General features: G+C 33.9%; 1 long non-coding RNA gene across 1 annotated transcript in view; it reads left to right on the top strand.

The window, feature by feature from the left end:
• The window catches only part of LOC149777936 (uncharacterized), a 17,398-nt gene extending 4,611 nt beyond the window's left edge, over positions 1-12,787 (top strand). Inside the window, exons 2-3 of the long non-coding RNA XR_016415486.1 lie at positions 3,639-6,423; positions 10,283-12,787. This is a non-coding gene — a long non-coding RNA (uncharacterized LOC149777936). The remainder of the gene's footprint in view (positions 1-3,638; positions 6,424-10,282) is intronic.
• The last annotated feature ends 7,362 nt before the right edge of the window (positions 12,788-20,149 follow it).

Raw genomic sequence — 20,149 nt, 5'->3', positions numbered from 1 at the left:
TTTATTCATTTTTTTTTAAAATAAAATATAAACCCTCCGTTTTTATTTCGTTTTAAAGTCATTCAGTGTGTATGCCTTCCATTTCATTGTTTACATTAGTTACTTTGCACGTGACTCTAGTTAAAGAAGTTCGTATAAAGTAGTTTTCCGGCAGCTTATACTGAAATAAATGTAATTGGGACCGATCACATGAGTATGTTCTGATCAATGAAACTTTCCCCATTCATTTATCTACTGGTGTACCTCCAATTATTAGACAAGAAAAGCATGATAAATCCTAACGAGAGAGAGACAGAGAGAAAGAGAGAGAGATGGATGGTTACATACGTCTATATACAGATGATATAGAGATCGATAGACAGAAAATAGAAACATATATAAGTTTTAGATCTTAACACTGAAGCCATTACAAGCAAAGATAAAAATACAGAAACCATACACAGAAGAAAAAAGTGGGAAACAAACTGATGTACATACAGATGACCCATTTAAAATACAAAATAGTCTAATAGACTGAAATTCATTGTGGGGTGCTTTTCAAGATATCGACATGTGAATACTTACATTCCTGTACTACGTGTTCGCTTCTAAAACAAAATGAATATCAATATGGAGAGAAATAGGCTGCGATAAAATTAAGTGTTAATGGCGCTCTTTTTCGTGATTTAAAATGTAGGGCCGTAATCCTTCAAGAAAGTTTACTTTGTATGTATATTTATATCGACTGCTTTAGTACCATATGCGTAGAATAATTTAATTGTGTTCAAGATAAATGAAACTTACAAACCATCAGTTTCTTTGTCGCTGTAATATGTGAATCTTCTTAAGCCTTCATTAGAATGATTGCTTTCACCAAGCTGTTTCCTGTGTAATGAAAATATATCAGAATCTATTGAAAAGTAGACTTTTCTTATACTAGTTAGGCCAAACAAATGTGTCAACAGCACAAACTTACACATATCATTTTTCTCTGTTTTTTAAAAATTTAAATATTGACAAGTCTCGCCACAAATTTAGAAGAAGCATATTAACGTTACCTTTGTATCTCCTTATCCGTCGTTACATCGTCCGTCCTTAGTCGCAGATTAGTTATATTTCGCCTGTAGGCTAGTTGCTCGGACATATAGCCTTTCAACAATGTACGATAAAATCATATTGCCAAATGTTGGACACTGTTAAGAAAGCTAGATATGTGAGTCCACAGCGCATTAGGTAACTAATTAAGAAACTGATTGATTGTTAAAAGGCTTCAACTAATTCAAGAATGAAAAGACAAAGACAAAACTAAACATAACTGGATCACTAGCTCATCATAATATTTAAAATTAACGAACCAATGTAGGAATACGACAATGCCAATTTTTCAATCCCACAACAATTCATCACGCTCTAGAACAGCGAACACAGAATAATGTTAAGCTGGAAATGCTTCAATGTATGTTTAAATTATACCGCAGTGGCACAATAAAATCAAGTTAAATTATAAGATGATATTGACTTTATCTTCACGTCACAGTACACGAAACCAACGATGTAAAGCGCAAATTAAAATCAAAAATGATTTTTAGTTGTCTACTAATTTATAACGCAGATTAATACTATTGCGAAGCACGAGCTGAATTCAAATTGTAAAGAATATACAAACAGAGCAGAACATAGTGACAATTTTACATAAGAAACTACAGCTGTAAAATAGCAGTTGAGCATATATAGTGTAATTCTTCACATAAAAGACAAAAACAAATAATTCAATAATTGGCATGGCAAAGCAAGAACAAATGAAACAAAATTACACTCACCTTTACTACTTATCAACCATAATAGAGCTGTAAATATTGTAAAACAAAATTGTCATAGAAGGAGCTCAGATGTGTGACAATGTGCGCTGAAGGTGTAAGGTCTATAATATATGTCATTGGCAATAATAAAATCAAACACATTCCATGTGGAATATGCATGTGCATTAAATCGATCCACTAGATTTACAAAGCAGCTGTTTACATTGAATTAGAATGCATGCAATTATATGACAATGGCTTGGTAAAATTGCAACGGTAGTGTTATAATTGTGAAAAACAAAATAATTGATGACACAGTTCGCCATATTGAAAGGCAAGAGCACACGTCCATTATATAATAAATGTAATAGGAAATTGAAATATTTATACCAGATACCACTGTTAATTCATAATTTGTCTGGTTTTCATAGCCGTCTGTTCATTAAAAGTATTGGCTAAATAAAATTATGATGAAGAGATAAAAATCACACAAAACAGTAATGAAAATTAGGTTTATCTAGTATTGTGTATTGTTCATAGTTGGAGAAAAATAAATAATTGAAGGATAATTAGCTTGGTAGATAACAATATGGTACAGTCTACACAACGCCTGGCTAAAATGTAAGTAATGAAAAGACACAAAGTCTAAATATTTGAAGAAACGCTTTGCATATATGAAATCACAAAAACACATTAGTCCATACAAAAGCGCGGACAGATATACCGTCAGTTAAAGATTTAATGATTCAAATATATTCGCATGTATTCGTCTAACAGCGTTCGTGCTGATATGTAAATTGTATTTATGATAACAAATATTATCTATCCATTAGACAATGTTAAACTATTAATCCTATTGTAACAAAATATGACGTTAATGTCACAGGAAATACATTAAAATGAATGGGTCTTTTGAAAAAAATAATGAGCAATATTTATCCTACGAGACAAACGGGATATTGACAACTCGAGTGATACCGACAAAGTTGTTTTCATCCTATTTTGCCCCACAATCGTCCACTTAACAGATATATTGTATCCCTACTTTGTCATTTTGTCCTCAAATTATCATGGGTAGTTTGTCCAAATGGGGAAAGAAAATAGTTTAATATTTAATTCTGCTCTTAAATGAAACTCAAAGACATGATGTGAGTATCATGTGATTTTCCTGGCCACCATATGGGATAGGTGACTATTTATAATGTTTACTAATAGACGCATTTCAAATTATTTTTTAAATTCCTTTCCTATTTCAGTAATCAATGGTACATTATTTTCCTCACAAGGAATTAGCGGTGAATTTTTATACCTTTGTCAATGTCAACGCTTGCTCATACGGAAAATAATACAAATATATAAATAGGAAGTCTCTCAAAATGTACATACGCTTTAATGAGTTGCTAAAACAGAAATGGTAACGTGTTGTTAAGATTAAGTCTTGATGGCACTAATAGTGAAATAATTATGTTCCAACGTAATAATTTATGTCTGTTATACCAACATTAAAATGTGTACTTGTGCTTAATCTCATATATCTATTGTTAGTCCTGAGTTGGTAATACAGTTTTTATTATGTCCCATTCTTTTATAGTAACTTCGTTTCGAATTCTCAATAATTAGTTTCTATAGGTGGATAAAGCAGATAATTTCAGTAAGAAACACTACGGATAACTATATATAAAGATATGGACATAATGTCAAAATTAAGTAATTATTCATATATATATATATATATATATATATATATATATATATATATATATATATATATATATATTTTCATATATATATATATATATATATATATATATATATATATATATATATATATATATATATATATATATATATATATTTCAGCCCTACGGAGCGAAGAACACTCTATATACTCTAATGATTATCATCTTACTAAGCAAAGATGAAATAATAATGAGGGTCCAGTCTACTACAACAATGGAACCTACCACTACGACTTCTAAAGACTCTCCAAATACAACCATGTCTACAACTGAAGCACTAACCACAACGTCTACTTCTGCACCGATAACCAGTGCTAATGATTCTTCAACTACTACATCTTCCATCAAAATACCTTCGACTACCGCTTCTGTTCAAACTCAAACTACGACAACGTCTACTACCATAACCGTTGCATCAACAGCTACAACCGAATCTTCGACTACCACATCGTCTACTAAATCTGTCACAACCACCACTACTTCGCAAGAATCTCCAAGTACGACATCAACCACTGCAGCTTCTACTGGGTCTTCAGCTACTGTATCGGCCTCCACCGCTATTACTTCCCCGACAACGAGTGCTACATTGTCTATAAATGCGACATCTACCGAAGCTACGACGAATACAACTTCTATATCACCTACGACTTCATCCAAAGCTCTATCTACAAACACAAATACTACTGGAACACCAACGACTTCTACAACAGGTGCAGGTCCCACAACCACATATCATAATGACACTTCAACTAGTACAGCTTCTACTACTGCACCTGATTCCACTACTTCTTCTTCTAACACAACAGCTTCTACTAGAAATGATGCCTTAACTACGACACCTGCTACAGCTATTACAACACTACTTCTACTTACGCTCAAGCTACTACACCTTCAACTACTGTAGCTGCAAACGCTACAGCAGCAGAAATACAAAGTAACTTCAACTGCTTCATCTACTATTACTGAATCTCCAACTACCACAATATATACTTCCTCTGCATCTAACATTACCACATCTATTAAACTTCCTACAACAATAACCTCTAATACCACCGTTTTCTCCAGAGTTAGTTCATCCCAAACTCCAGTTGATACTAAATCTACTATTGCTGCACCAATCATGACTATTTCGTTTGAATCTTTACTATCCACAGCCATCCCACGACTGTTGTTACGTCTACCTTTGAGACTCTGACACTGCTTCTACTCTCGAAGTTCAGACCACAACAACAATCTCACTGCAATTCCAATGAATATGACTTCTACTTTCATAGCTTCTACTAAAATACTTACTGAAGTTCCGCCCACTGCAACAAGTTTTAAGCATTGAAATTCTCTTAACGTTCCAACAAGATCATCTACTACAGTGCTTACAACTTCAACAGAAGCTCCAACATCAACATCGTGTACTACTTCAACTTCTGTAAACACTTTGTCTAATCATGATTCAACTAGTACGATTTATATTACTGCAGCTGCTTCCACTGTGATTGCTGTCAAAACTCTAACTGTGACAATGTTTATTACTACAGTGCCAGACCACTTCGATTGCAAAACTAAGCTGAAAGTTCTATACCATCAAGTTCTACAGCTACTAATACTACTATTGCAATACTACCACTTCTATTGAATCTTCAACAAAGACAGCATCTACTGCTGCAGTTTGAACCACCGTTGCAACAGAAACAATGATAATAAAATCACTTCAGCTGCTACTTATACTGAATATATAGCTAAAACAACGTTTGCTATCGTGGCTTATTCCATTGCCAAATCTACAGTCTCTGCAACAACGATAACGTTTTATAGTACATTCCCTTGCAAGAACACTTCACCCGTAGCTCCAACTTTGACAACATCAAGTGCACTTACCAATACCAATTCCTTAGACGATTCCTCATCCAAAAAATATATTACTGCAACCATAACCACTACTACTGCAACATCTACCACAGACACTCCTACCGCTACTATTACTTTAGCTGCCGGAACTGTACCAATGGATGCAACATCACCTGTTATCAATACAATGTCTACTGAACTTTTAACTATGACAACGTATACCTCTGCGAATCTCATCTCTGCTACGCTATTGACTCTATAACCACGAAAATGTCTACTATTGCAGTCCGAACAACATAGCTGAAGCTCCGTCAGCAATAAAGTCTACTACTGAAAGCCCCTTTAACTTCCACAGAAGTACGAATACTATAACATCTACTATTATAGTTCCGGTGACCACTTTTTCTAATCATCATTCAACTATTACGACTCGTTCTATCGCAGCTTCTATCGCATTCGTTTATAACTAGTCTCTAACCTTGACAACCATTTCTACTGCAGTTCCTACCAATACGACTTCAAAAAATTCGGAACCTACTGCAGCGTCTACAACCACGGCCTTTACAACTACTGCTTCTACGGAAGCTCCAGTCATCACAACTTCTATCTTTTGGAGTCTCTACCATATATACTTGTACTGAAGTTCAAATTACTCAACGTCTCCTACAACAGCACCAGCCTCTTCTAAGTTTGCTGAAACTACTTTAAAATCACAGAGTGTAGCTCCTACAGTTATCACATCTATTGAAGCTCCAACTACGCAACCTTATTCCGTTACAGTTTATTCGTCTATGAACTCAACTGAGGTACCAACTGTATCAATGTTAACTAATGCGTGCCCGTCTACATCTCCTGCAACAATCACTAGTAATAAAGCTTCAAGTACGCCTACGCCAAGGTCTCGTACTGCATCATTACAACTAGTGACATTCAGCTTACTACAATAGGAGCAAGTACTCTCGTTACTACTTCTACTGAAAGTCCTACTAAAAGAATACTTACTTCAGGGACTGCTAATAGAACAGGGGTTCCAAGAAAACCATCAGCGTCTACTTCGTTGACTAGTATGTAATATGTTTGATTATTAAATTTTGTGGGGCTTTGTTTTTGTGCTATTGCCCTTGGGTTTCTAACGTCAATGTATTAAGCTCAAATAAATCTTTTCTCGGTCCTGATTACTCTGAAACCTACTTGTGCTAATTCTTATGTTCAGTACATCTTACTTTAGTTTTGGACATACGTTTTTGTCATTGATAAAATATGAGTGCCAATTAATCTTTGTGGGCGTGGCATCACACTACCCAAATAAGTAGTTGTAGCATGTTTTATCTCTTAGTGCCTTTTACTTTGATGTTCCATTTATACATACCCCATATTATAAAGAAACAGTATGTCAAGCGTTTAGGATAGGCATTAAGAGATGCGACTATGAATTATATATCTAAATACAATATTTGCTATAGAATAATATTCTGACAAATTCTATTAACACTTTAACTCGATCATTATCATTCATAATCAACATCAGTATCTGTACATGTATTACTTTTTCTAAATCTAGGATAAAATACTAGAAAGAATTTAACAATTAATTATTTGATAAAATGATCTGACAATAAGAAATCAATTTTATGCATTGGAGGTATCCGACATGGGCACAATATATCAGCTGACACGCATTCTATCGGCAATGACTTTTCTTCGCAACTAAAATCTTTGCGCTGTTTTATTATTCCGAAGCTGAACATGTACTATCTGTGCGTAATTGGTGAATTTTACTGCTGAACTAATATGCTCAGGAATCATTTGTGCTTGAAGATACTATAAAATATATGTCTGCAAATGTCATTTAGAAGTGTCACATTTCCCGAAGCCTGCTGAAGGGGCAACTCCTTCTGGTTGTACCAGGCGGTGTAACATAGTCACTTTGCATAAGACTGGCACCTATAATCAGACTATTCAATGGATATTCTACGTGTAGCATATTTTGATTGGTAACATAAAGAATGAAAGTATGTAAATGTACCTTAATGTTGTACAAAATTAGGTTGAAATACCTTTAATGGTTTCTGTGCAATACTCTTGAAAAGGAAATGACAGACGGACATAAAATAACGGTACACTACATATCTTGGAAGCTTTTGATTGTTGGGTTAAGAGTGGAGTCTTTTTAGGGTTTGGAAACATTTTGGCCAATCAATACTGACGAGCAAGTGTGAAATTTTAAATGATCGACAATTTTCGATTGTTGTACGAGAAATCGAACAATTGGTTGCTTAAATTACAAAAAACTTGCATCAGACGAGATAAAATGAACGTGTTTGATAAAAACGAAATTAATATTTTTATCCATACTCGTTGTGAAAACATAAAGAGCCATATTGGAGAGGTAAATGTTATGAAGCAAGGTTTTCTTCCTATCAAGTAACAGCAGGCGAGTAGAAATACTTTATAGAAATATATTTAAATATGAAGCAGTTAATGAAATTGCAGACAGCAACGGGAAACCTGTAACTTAAGGAAAAAATAGTGTCATCTATTTTACACTACACTGTTTGTTACGACTCTACGGTCTTAGCACATGAAACAGAAAAAGAGACGAAACCAAAAGTTAGTAAAACCGAGAAAGATTTATTACTCTAAGTTAGAAAGTGTAAATTCAAAATAAAACTAATAGTATTGTGATTTACATCCAATGAATCCCACATGTTCTATCGCATGTACACAATTATAGATTATTCCGAATAAATTGCAATATTCTTGAATTAACTGATGTACCAAGAGTCCTAAATGTCTTGATGTACGAAAATGCTATAATCTCCAAAAATGTTTTGAATGAGATCTCAATAATTCCAATGTAGTGGTTTATTCCAAATGGTCAATGAGCATTCAGTAATTCCAAGGAGTAATTTCAATAAGTAATTCCACTCAAATTATATCTCAATGCAAGCATAAATGATTCCATACACGTGAGAGTGCATATGCAATTATATTATCTTTTCTCGGGATGTGCGTAATGCCAATATTGTATTCTTGCTCCATCGCAACAATCTCTTATTTGTGTTTCTTCATTTTTAATGAAAGTATGCGGGTTGTAATGAAGGAATACAGTAATAGGAGATGGTGATGAACTAAGATACAGTTCAAAACGTTGCAAAGCCAATATCAAAGTCAAACAGTCCTTCTCGAGTGTGGAGAAATTTCTCTCATTGTTGCTAGGTCATTTAAAAAACATAACACTCTAGATTATCCACACAGTTTTTATTTTCTTGAATTAATACACCACCTAAGACCGTTGCTAATGCGTGTTTAAGACTTTGTCTATTTTCAGGTCTAATAGTTCTTCAGAATTTAGTTAAGAAACTTTTTTAATGAAGCAAGTTTAGCATAACACAAACATTTTTATTATTTCACGTGACCAAAACTACTGTCCAGCGAAAGGGACTATCACATTATGAAACCACTCTTTCTAAGAAATTTAACTCACACAAAATAGTCTTAAATCTTAATGATCGCATACCAATATTCACTTCTGTGTCTTAAAATAATAATCGTAGTGTCGTCCATAAAAATTCATTTCGTTTTATTGTTTCTTTAATTGTATTTATTTTTGTGTTTCTGAGTAAACATATTAGCCACTTTATCTATGGTCAGCTTATTCCTTTGATCTCGCTTCTTGAAACATTGCACCTTTCGGCATTAATATTATTTCATTCAATGCGTTCGTCCAAGACCAATTGATTCCCAAGCAATGTCCAAAGTCTTATATACTAACCTTATTCCCCATGTACTAAAACGTAAAGAAATATTTGCATAATGCATACACTATCATAATGACAAAATAATGACATTTAATGACCTACACAGTGTATGTCGAACTGATTAACTGCTAGGTTTTTCACTAGGATTATTCTTGTTCAACAAGAACGGATACCTTTTAAACTTATGCTATGTGAAGTGCAACTGGTTTCAACTGTTCGCTGACTTGTCTGTGCTGTTTATATTTTCGTTCAACAACAAAGCAAAATGCTTTGACGCTTATGACGTATAAAATACAACTGTTCTCGGTTCTGTTTGTCGGTTGGCCTATGCAGTATGTTGTTTATGTCGCTCAAAAACGTTGACCTTCAACCCTATGATGTATACAGCTATCTGAATGTTATATTACTGTTCATATTACAGATTCAAAGCTATTGCTTGTCTTACGATTTTCAATAATTGATATTTGTCTTAAGGTTCATAGGAATAATATGAACAAACAAATGGTTGCTTGGCCATAAAAGCTGTTACTTATTTGAGCAAAGACATACCGCTTGACACTAATTAAAGCCATAATCAAAGCTTGATTTAGAAATTCTTAACTCAGTTTCTAGAAATGTCTCAAAATAAGATCATATTTTATGTCATGCATTATATGGTGATAGATTATATGATAGGGAAATATGTATAATGTGAATAGTGACAAATGAAAGATTGTAAAATTTTAATTTACAGTACATGAAACAATTTTTAAAAGGTTACATATATTTAGGTGAAGCGTATCTGTGTTCAGATATTGCCATGGTTCTGCAATCGACTCTGAGCTTTTAAATTTACTAGAGTCCTACAGAGCTTGACGAGTTTAATTTTATTGTTCTAGTGTTGCCGTATTCCTATACTACTGAGTTGGTTTAACAACGTTCATAGTCATTAGAACTGTAAATTGGACCTTGATAAGTCGATTCCTTTGACCCATTATAACATAAAGAACGAAAATTGGTTTCATGAACTGGTTACATGTAGAAGGCTAAATCGAGAAATCTTGAAACACCTTATCTGAATCAGATTACTGACCATTTACCAGTGTTATATGTATGTCTTATGAAATAATTTATGCAAATTATGAAGCATAATATCCCGATATGCAACATTTTATATTTGTAGGTGGCATTCCCTGATGTTGAGGCATCATTCAACACTTTATATGGCGGACTACGTTTCTGGACTGATATAATGGCACCATCCAGCATGAAATATTCCTTGACTTTTAATTGTCTCAACGCCTATATATGTGCGGAAATCACACTTTGCGTCTGGAATAATGGAGACATCATCTTCCCGTCTAAGCTCTGTGAACCCTATGCTGTCAGTACTTCATGGGGCGTAGCCGGAAACAATTGTAATTACAAACATAAGGCCACAAATATTTTAGTACTTCACAAGCTACAATGTTTTGACGTATATATCGTTTTGCTTGTTTGTTTTTTTTCTCTACAGGTAGTCATTTGCAAATCGTTTTATCAATCAAATCAAGAAACTGATATATTACATGTTCGTTTTATCAATTTACATTTTAATGTGTTATACATGTATAGAAAATAATATTCGTGCAAGTTTCCTAGGTTTGTTAAGTTAAAGTGTTCATCGAAAGGTACAAATGAATTGTATGAAACACAAATATAATTTGTATTCGCCTCCGTGGAGTGAATGATATCTTGGTCACATTAGTTACTAGTATATGTCATGTTTTTACATTATAAGAATTGAATTCCTTGATTCATTATTCCATCATTTCTCCGTAATGCTGAATTCCAAAGATATGCGAATGTGCACGTACAGTTCGATAGCTTAAACTTTTGATGTGAAATATGATAAACTATAAGACTGTTTTGGACTGTGTGTACATTCTAATACATTGAATCAGTGTCTTCTTCAATAAAATGCATACCTCTGTCCTTTCCTATCACACCTATTTGTTCTTGTCCTTTCAATGAACATAACACTTTAATAACGTTATGTCCATAAACCTTAACGTTGTACGTACTTTAGACTATTAAAATAAATCAAATGTAATTTTTAGAGGTAGGTACGAGACACAATAAGTAATTCTAATATGTAGAAACCAAGAAGTGAATTATCTTTATGGTCGGTCTTTTAATTATTTTTGACTGTCTTCAGATTAGCAAAACCTACCACAATATATTAATGCTGTTTTGGAAAATCCCATCTAAGGGGCTCATGAGGAAACATACATGTCTACCTTCCAAATTGTTTTCTTATTAAGTGCATTTGCTTTTATCATTATGCATAGAGATAATAGATAATCTCATTTCATGTTTTCATGCCGTCATGTTTGAATGTTTGCACCTCTGTTTCAAACGCTAATATTATTAAATGCTAGTAGCAGGTTTTGAAAGATGACTTTTTATACAGGAAATGCGACTTATGCACAGGAATATCATATATGCATAATTGGATCAAATATTTATCATCTGGGTAATATATTTGCTGTCTGGTTTGCACACCGTAGACTTGTAAACTGTTGTTACTCAAGAGCAACTCTGAGGAGAGGAACGCACAGTTAAATCCATTTTTCTGAAACTTTAAGGTAATACTCATTTATTTTCATAGCACTTTCTTCAGTACGTTAAAATTGTTCATGTTCAACTTTTATTTTGTTTAAATTCGTTGTTAAATATGTGCTGTTCTGGTCGTTTATATTAGGGTGCCATTTTGACTTCTGCTATTGTCGGCCATTCGGCTTTCCATTAGACAGGGCTCAGATTAATATGTTTCCGAATTTTTCCATATTTGAAAATGTTCGTGAAAATTATGTATCTGACTTTCCCGAGTTTATCAGATGGGGTTCAGCTGGTTTCCAGTGAATGTCTAAAGACCAAACAAACAAAATTCTATCCAAATTTTCATTACTAAAATTTATTCGAGTGTAACAGCAACGCAGACTAGTTTCTTCCGAGCTATTAAATTATGAAATATATCATCACAATACTCCAATCTATACTACGTCCGTCCGAGTGTGCCATCACATCCACTCACTGCTGGCGACCGACTAAAACTACGATGTTTTCTTGGTCATTTTTCCAATATAACACTGCTGATAACAATAATTCTCTCATTTTATTTCAACGTATATTTCTCGTTTCATGTCATATCGAAAATTTCCACACAGCAATATTACTGATGACACTGTTACTGTATCAGTATCAACATGCATATCTTCTGTCCATTGTCCAATTCACTAAACAAATCAGCATTTCGATTGACATTATTAAATGTCCGACTTAGTTACATTGATCACTTTGAAATAATAAGTTTTAAGATTTTTTTCTGAACTTTGATTTCACCGGTACCACTTCTGTACGTTACATGAATGATTGCTGGTAACAGCTAAATCATTTTCTATGCAAGTTTGGGTTTTGGAATTAGGATTAGTTTAACTACAGTTTATCTGACTCTTTATCAATGTAGCTGTCATGCTGATTTTCACCTGCTTTTTAGTACTGCTGCCATTTTAGTCATGCTAACAGACTTTTTATTAAAACACCCATTGTTATATACATCATTCTACACATTTGCTAATTTCATACTTCGATAATTTGAACACTAAACTTTGTTTAAAAAATAAATAAAAGACTGCAAACAAAGAAAGTGTGTTTAATGTTCATTTGATTTATTTTGTACCAGTATAACCTAAATAAGAACGTTTGTTGTAAAGACATCATTTATTGGCACAACAATAAATTGGAGAGATCAAGGAAATGAAAATGTTTGAGCTATTTATTCCAGTTCTTGGTGTCCTGACACAGATACGCTGAAATAAACGTGACCTGGAAAGAGGCTTAACCTGAGGGTAAAGTTTCCTAACTACACCAATACATATGGTTGATTTTGTCCTGACATTCGCGTGTAAATAATAATAAGGTGTTTGATAGCGAACCATTAGTAAAGTTAAAGTAATAGAATACAAAGTTTGGACATGTAGCTAGAGGATGCACGATATACTTGGAAATGTACTTAAAACTCAGATATCGAACTGATACCTGAGATTAATCCTGCAGAAAGAAGATTATTTTATGTCACGCATGAGATAATGTCATAAAATATTAGCGATGCGCTACAAAATCAGAAACATTCCTGTAATTTTCGAATTCATTTAAGTGTGTGATAGTGGTTTCCAGTGTAGACTACACGTGCTATAGCTAGATCTTGCCTCACATGTGGCCTTTATGCTTACTTCGCCTTCATTTCAATTTTCACTTAGACATCATTTCATAAAATGAAAATAAACATTAATTGCAAATTGTTTATGCGCTTACAGAAGCAGTGGTGGAAGTTGTGTCACACAAACAGGCCGTTTCGCATTGAATGATGTCGTTATTTTTAGAACTTTATAGAATGATTTAGAGCAGATAAAGCTGTTGCTGTAATTGGTATTCGTTCAAAATTCATGTTATCAATATTATATTTGAAGGGCAAATCAATCCTAGATTAAAGTAGAATCGAGCACTATTTAATCATGTTTGTCTGTCTCAATTAATCACGTGGATAAGAGTGGCCTTTATTTTGTGAAATGCTCACATTGGTAAGCACTTGTAAAAAAAATCCAGTTTGGCCATACCTAGCATCACATTATGCAAAGTCAAGGAGCAGCAACGTGCTTGTTTTTATAAGATTCGGTGAGATTTCGGCGGCTGGGGAAGGGGGAAGCAATTATGGCAGCATACAATCAGGTGGGTTTATGGGTTTGGCTCAGCGCACGCATATGCAACTACCGATTATCCAATCAGGTGTGAGGCATAGACCTAAAGGCCTGCTACAATCTGGGAAGGTATGAAACATGCTGCATAAGAAAACTCACAGATCTGTAACGTGAGCATGTTCACCCCTTACTAGTGACGATCATCAACTCACATTTGTAAAGTCTAACAAGCTATAAATAGTTTCTCTCGTAACAGTCCACTATGTGATATATAATTAGAACTAATTCTTTTTTTTAACAAAGGGGCATTCATCGTCATTTGTAAATACAGTTCCAAATAGAACTCCACGGGAATGGAAATCTCTTTACGAACAAGCCATTGAAGATATTGTGCAAAATCAAAGCATTACACTTTTGCTATGTTCTTTGGAGAAAAAATAGATTTAATATAGTTATCTCGCTTCCGAATTTTTACGTATCCATTCAAGTTTACAATATTAATTTGGGATTAGATACAGATATTCAATCTTTGTTCAGGTATCACACAGATTGAAACCTTTTTTGTTTCTTGTGGCAAGGGGATTTCCTTTGTACAACGTATCGAAATGTTGTCTCACACAAATGCATTCGCAACATATACCCAGTTGCGAGAGGAATAGAGTGAATAGTTATGTTATACTAATGGACGAATATATTCAGAGTTAAATAACAATTTCTAACGGCCAGTCATTTGGAATCATTATCTTCATCTGTGTTTAATTTATGATGTCAATATTATACAAACAAGATTCAGGAACTAGATCTAATTTAGGCTTGACGCAACATTTTCTCGATGGAATTCGCTCACGAGGTGCAAAGTAACAACTGTTGTTGGTACTGCATCACTAAAAGTTGCCAGTTAGTATTTTTGTTGATAGTTTTGGGATAAAAAAAATAATTAGTTTGGGGTTTTGTTGTTGATGGTCTTATTCTTTTTCCTTATTGTTTGACATATCCCGTTGCAAATTTATAACCTTACAGATGACATAATATTGTCATCATTACGGGATCAGTTTCTAAGTTCATAAATTATATGATAAATGGATATAGAATTTCATTTTTCGATATATCGGGTAGATTCTGTACTAAACGAAAACATTCGTTGGACGTGCAGTACGTGTGATATCTAAACATAGCAAGTGTCAAAACATAACAATTCAGATTAGTCGTACAGAAAAATACGATAAAGTAAATTTAGTTATTAGTAACTGAAATTGTTCTAACATTAAAATATGGTGGGCTATTGAAAACAATAACATCTTTCAAAGGGACGTTTGCATCATCATAAATGAAAATAAAGCTATTCAAATTACTTCATACCTTTATGTGGGTCATGCACAATAGATCCTAGAATCATGTTATAATGTTAATTGTGACACTGACTCCACCGGTTCTAGATATTAGCTGGTATGATTTACGTCCCTTTAATAAACTGAAATTAGATATATTATATGCAGTCATCAGGACAGTCAGATACAATTCAGAATACAAATCTGATAGCGAATAACAGCCCTTTCAAGTGCACTGCATCCAGCAAGGAATCACGTGTGTCAGGGATTGAATAATATAAGTACAGTAAACTCACAGCGAACAGCGCAAAACTAGTATTTAATTAGCCCTTCCTACTCATAATAAGTCTTTTTTCAAAGGCAAATACAAAACATATACAAGACAAACAAACAACCCACAAAAACCGTTGTGTTTGTAAAACGTTACATGGATGTTTCTAAAGGAATTGAACCTTTGAATGTATTATGTTTCAACTAGTTTATTTCAACTTGTTGCCGATGCTGAAAAATATTTTTATTGACGTAGAAATCAATGAGCCATAACTACATCTGTTGTTTTATGTAAATATATGGAAGCAGAAATTATATCTCGGATATTCCATTGTTATATTAGTAATTGTAGGCTATTAAGCAAATGTTGAGAATTATTTCAAAGAAAATGTGTCGGCTGCAAAAGATAATTGTATTTGTGCATGGCTGTCTCTTTTTACTCTTCTTGGATTGAACCTCTTGGTTCCAATGTTCTGAGGCGGTGTATCCAGTTTATATATATATATATATATATATATATATATATATATATATATATATATATATATATATATATATATACATGAACTTAGTTACATCTTACAGAGGAAAAGTACAGGAACTTCCATCCAGCCTGTATTAAGGTTTTTTGATAAATTAAATTGTTGCACTAGGATGGTCTTAATAGTGGTAATTTATCATGATCATTTAGATACAAGCTATTAACCAAAACATGAAAATAAAATTCATACTTCCTATTCCCCCATCGAACATACACATACCGTTTTATGTACGTCAGATGGAAGTTGGAACGCAACTGTCTATGGAGAAGAAATGCAAACCAGATGGTACAAAATGGGAATTCCATGACATGAAAATAAAGATGAATGCTCTTGTAATAATATTGACTGAGGACGCAATAAGAAGGAGTCGAAACAAGGTCAGCATTGCTCACTAATAAGCAGGACATGGGATTGGGATAGTAGTTTATCGTATGAATGTTTAAAACAGTTAATAAGTAGGTATAAATTGTTTGGCTCTAAAGAGCAGCAAACTAAGCTCGTGAAACACTGTACATGCAAGCATGTACGTGTAAGTAGTTGATGGTGCCAGGTCAGCGTTCATTAAGGAATCGTAAGAGTGGAAAAATGTATTCGTAGCAAGTAATAGAGATTATTATATGCGTATTGTTTTCTCCGGTAACTTTGCATTTTCAGAATCGTTCAATATTTTACGATATTGCACACATTCATATTTTATTCAAGTGCATAAATGAACTACTTTCTATTGTAAACAAGCCATGGACGCAGACGCCAGCACTTTTGATCTTCACCTGTATATAATTTAGGATGGCAATAATGTACAAACAAGATTCAGCAACTAGATCTAAGGGAGGCTTGACTCAGCCTTTTCTCGATGGAATTCGTTCACAAAGTGCAGAGTAACAACTGTTACCAATTGCCATTTTGTATTTTGTATCTTCGATTGTTTTGGGCTCGGGAAAATTTAGTTGGGAGATTTTGTTGTTCTTCTTCTTCATTTTGCTCATTTTGTACATATCCCATCGCAAATTTAAAACCTTAAAGATGAGATATTATAGTTTTTATTACGTGATCAATTTCGTTGTACATAAAGGATATACTAAATATATTTTATCAATATATCAGTCAGATCCTGTACTAAACAAAACCGCTCGTTGATGTAAACATGACAAGTGTCAAAACATAAAGATTCAAATTAGTCTTACAGAAATTTTGATAATCGTAACTGAAATTGTTCTTCCATTGAAATATGGTGGACTATTGAAAACAATCACATCTTTGCAAGGAAATGTAGGCATCATCATATATCAACATGAGATACTCAGATTACCTCATAACTTTAATTGACTACAGAAGGCACCCAAACATAATGTTATCATGATAATATGACATGAACTCCACCGGTTCTAGATGTTTGATGGAATGAGTTACATCCCTTTGATCAACAGAAATTACATATATTCTATGGGGTCACTAGGACTGTCAAATATATATATATATATATATATATATATATATATATATATATATATATATATATATATATAGATCAATACAAAATAAAATATCTTTCAGCATCCGCAACAAGTCATAGTCATGTAAAGTTTTACAAAGACAACGGTTTGTCTGTTTTATTTGATTGTCTTGTTTATGTTTTGTATTTGCCTTTGAAAAAGACTCATTAAGAGTCAAAAGCGCTTAGGCTAGATAGATGCTAGTTTTGCGCTGTTCATTGTCAGTTTATTACATTTATCTTAATTAATCCCTGACAAATTTTATCCCTTGCTGGGTCCAGTGCACTCGATAGGAATGTTATTCGCCATATGATTTGCATTCTTTATATATATATATATATATATATATATATATATATATATATATATATATATATATATATATATATATATATATATATATATATATATATATATATATATATATATATATATATATATATATATATATATATATATATATATATATATATATATATATATATATATATATGCATGAAAGACGTGAACTTATTTACGTCTTGCAACAAAATAATACAGTCAATTTCATCTAGCTTGTATTAATATTTTGGCGAAATTAAATTATTGTCCTAGAATGACAATATACCCAGAAATGCTCATGGTAACGGTAACTTTCCTCATTTATTACGACCAGTTAGAAATAAGCTATAAACTGAAACATCAATACAAAATTCATACTTCCGATTCCCCCAGCAATCATATACATGCATTTTTATTTATGTCAGATGAAAGCTAGATCGATACTGTCTATGGAGAACAAACAAAGACCATAACAGTAGTTAGGAGAAAAGCAATAGCATCAAAAAGGAGGAGTGTTCTGGCAGAAAAATATGGATTACGAGAGCCATAGACAACCTAAGCCCAGGAGATGCCGCTGCGACTGTGTAGAAACAAAGTTTTCCTCCAAGGAACATTTTGTTGCAGACACATTTTATTGCATCGTACTGCCATAAACCGGATATGCTACTTTAATTGCAACATATTGAGAAGGAATCTTAATGTCAATAGGAATGTTAATCAATGGTCTAAAGAAAGAAAGGCTTCGTATAAAAGATTCACCTCCGCAGCTGCACAGTCTTTTTTGGACAAAAGAGTTGCAAAGAGATCTTCGCACTTATGCATTTTGTTAAAGGGGAGAGGAGCCTAAATGGTTTCATATATCAAGGTCCTGCAATCCTAAAGAAAGCTATTTCTTCGCTTAAGTTGTAATGGGCAACATAAAGTTCAGAGACGACTAACTTTAGATTTGTGCGGGTAAGGCGTTGGTTTTGCACTGAATATTTAACTTGAAGCCAAACCTGAAACCCTGAAACAAATATCGTTTTTCGGATGTCAACCACTATCGTAATGAGTTTGCATCTATTCTTAGCAGGACAAGGAAGGAAATAGGATTTTATTCTGTTATTCATTTCTGCATTAGTGAAAAGTTGTTCTGAGAGTAGTTGTCCTGCATGTGTTCGTTTCGCCAGGTTATATTCTGTAGTCTTTACCATGTGAACCTTTTACACGCTGACAATGTGTTTTATGGTAGGAGCCACCACAACGTCAGCATATGTTGGGATGAAAGCAGACAGAGCAGGTATCATTCAAAATTTAGTTTCTTGCTTGACTGATATTCTTGTCGTACTGTCTAGCAGGTCGGGCCTGGTTAGCTGTTTGAGTGGGAGTGGCTGTCACCTACTCTGAGTTATCAGTAAGAGATAGTTATATCAGACGCTCAAATCAACACTTGTGAAGAGACTGAGCTGATTAAAATTCGTATCATAATAATGCCGTGCCTCAGCCTGTGACGCAATGTTTTGGACTAGCGCCATAGAGGAAAACAGCTCTTCTGGGATGATTGGAGAAAATTGGCTGTTCACTGCAGAATAAGTAATAAAAGGTCCCTCCACCATTTAGTTAAAATGAATTTTTGTTTGATTCTTTTGATCAGGGCCACGGTGGCTACTGCAGGTTTATGGAGCTCGGACCTCTCATCCAGGAATGTCGATTGATAAATAAATTCCTCAGCAACCGTTTGGAACCGTGTAGTAAATGAATTTCCCAGATGAAGCGAATTGCGTGTCATGTACATGTGAGGAGAAAACAAGATAAACGGGATGCTAAACCTCCTTCATTAATTGACAAGGCTAAACCCGTATCTGTAATACGAAAATGACACATAATATGCATCAAATTATTGTCCTGTTTTGAAGAGGTGTTAGATATATATGAAGGCCCTTGTACAGCGTCAGACGCTTGGGGTAGGATTAGCCGTCCAGAGATTGACCAAGACTGAGAATTGATTCGCTTTGTGGTAGAGCTTCCACTGGAAGAAGCAAGTCAACCCTCTCCAAACTAATTAAGGGCACCTGTGTCACATGACCTTTACTGTGGTGGCTACTGTAGGGATATCAGCTATAGTATATTCTGGTTCGGAACCTCATCATGTTACAGACTTGGCATGTGCTCTGTGCCCCGTTACCACTTCTGCTGTATTTTGAGAAGTTTCGCTGATCTATTGACCTTTCTTCCTACCGCTGATGTATGTCTCCATCCATTCTGGCCATGGTTTGCAAATAAGAAAAATATAAAGATGCTATTACATAACATCTAAAACATTGCCGTAGACCATATTACATTTAAGCTGGTGGATATTTGCAGGGCCGCGGACAGGC

Source organism: Sinohyriopsis cumingii, chromosome 17 (genome assembly GCF_028554795.1).
Source record: "Sinohyriopsis cumingii isolate HCF-2022 chromosome 17, ASM2855479v2, whole genome shotgun sequence".
Taxonomy (NCBI): Eukaryota; Metazoa; Mollusca; class Bivalvia; order Unionida; family Unionidae; genus Sinohyriopsis; species Sinohyriopsis cumingii.
The sequence above is the reverse complement of the archived record's forward strand: the minus strand, read 5'-3'. Positions and strand labels throughout refer to the sequence as shown.